The sequence below is a fragment of the Myotis myotis genome, unplaced genomic scaffold (genome assembly GCF_014108235.1).
Source record: "Myotis myotis isolate mMyoMyo1 unplaced genomic scaffold, mMyoMyo1.p scaffold_m19_p_29, whole genome shotgun sequence".
In the NCBI taxonomy this organism is placed as follows: Eukaryota; Metazoa; Chordata; class Mammalia; order Chiroptera; family Vespertilionidae; genus Myotis; species Myotis myotis.
Window position 1 is genome coordinate 3,293,394 of NW_023416334.1, and position 1,623 is coordinate 3,295,016.

Here is a 1,623-nt window from a genome sequence, read left to right on the forward strand (position 1 = left end):
TTGGAAGGTTGTCCCATATACCAAAAGGTTGAAGGCTCAATTCCCAGTTAAGGCACATACCTAGGTTGTGGGTTTGGTGTCCGGTCACCGCACATATGGCAACCGATCCATATTTCTCTCTCACATTGGTGTTTCCCTTTCTCTCTCTCTCTTTCTCTCTCTCAAAAACATATCCTCAGGGGAGTACTGGAAATAAAAAGTCTATTCTTGCCCGGTGTGGCTCAATGGCTCAGCATCAACCCATGAACCAGGATTGCAAGTTAGATCCCCAGTAGGGGGCGTGCAGGAGGCACCAATCAATGATTCTCTCTCATTGATGTTTTACTAATATTTTTTAACTGGCAGATTCAGATTAAAAACAGCCCCAAAGAAAAATGGGAAAAGGACATGATCAAGCAAATGATAGAACAGGAAATTAAAATGGCCAAAAGGCATTAAAAAATGCTCAATCTCACAGGTAATCTGGAAAATGGATACTTAAAAAATGAAACGTTTTGCCCAACAGACTGGTCACAATTAAAAAGACAGCCCAGGCAGCTGCCGAAGATGGCGGAGGGCAGGGCCTGGTGCTCGATGGCCGAGGCCATCTCCTGGGCCGCCTGGCGGCCATCGTGGCCAAGCAGGTCCTGCTGAGCCACAAGGTGGTGGTTGTGCTCTGTGAGGGCATCACATTTCTGGCAATTTCTACAGAAACAAGTTGAAGTTCCTGGCCTTCCTCTGCAAACAGATAAACACCAGCCCATCCCGTGGCCCTTAGCGCGCCCGAGCCCGCAGCCGTATCTTCTGGCGGCCGAGCGAGGCACGTGGCCCCACAAGACCAGCGGCCAGGCCGCCTCGGACGCCTCCAGGTGTCTGACAGGGTCCCCCGCCCTACGACAAGGAAAGCGAATGGGGTTCCCGCCGCCTTCAAGGCGTGCGTCTGAAGCCTCCCGGGAGTCTGCCTGCCGGGGCTCCTGGCTACGAGGGTGGCTGGAATACCAGGCCGGACAGCCCCTCTGGAGGAGAAGAGGAAGGAGAAGGCCAAGGTCCATCACCGCAAGAGAAAGCGGCTCATGAGGCTCCGGAATCAGGCCGAAAAGAACGCGGAGAAGAAAACTGACAAATTCACAGCGGTCCTCCAGGCCCATGGACTCCTGGTCTGCGCCCGGTAACACTGACTGTTATTCCTCACGCTTAGCCTGGCCTGCCCTTCCTCCATTGCCCCCTAGGATGTGGGGAAGCCCAGGGGCTGTTCCGGGGCCACAGGCACCTTGCCTTGGGCCTTAGAAGGCTGGGGACACGGGAGGGGCCTTAGTCACTGCTGTTTAAAGAAAGGCCTTTTAAAAGCTTCACATGGCCCTGTCAGTTGGATATGATTTACTCAGAGTTTTAGGAAATGAGCACCTGGAACAGCTAGTTCCCTTTCAGCATTTACAAGCTGGAGAACTCTTTAAACTTCCCACACGATACTAGACTGCAGCTGTTAGGATGCAGCAACTGCTGGGGGCAGGATGGACCTGGTGTTGCACAGAGGGATTTACAGATGCACAGGCAGGACGGCAGCCACAGCATCTCAGGCATCGCACTTGCACGGTCCCGTACCTTGTGATCGGAAAATGAATAAATTATTTTTAAAGAAAAAAA

The 1,623-nt window shown here is 52.6% G+C and overlaps 1 pseudogene; it reads left to right on the forward strand.

Moving 5' to 3' along the window:
* Positions 1-387: 387 nt before the first annotated feature.
* Positions 388-1,166, forward strand: LOC118649336 (annotated as a pseudogene).
* The last annotated feature ends 457 nt before the right edge of the window (positions 1,167-1,623 follow it).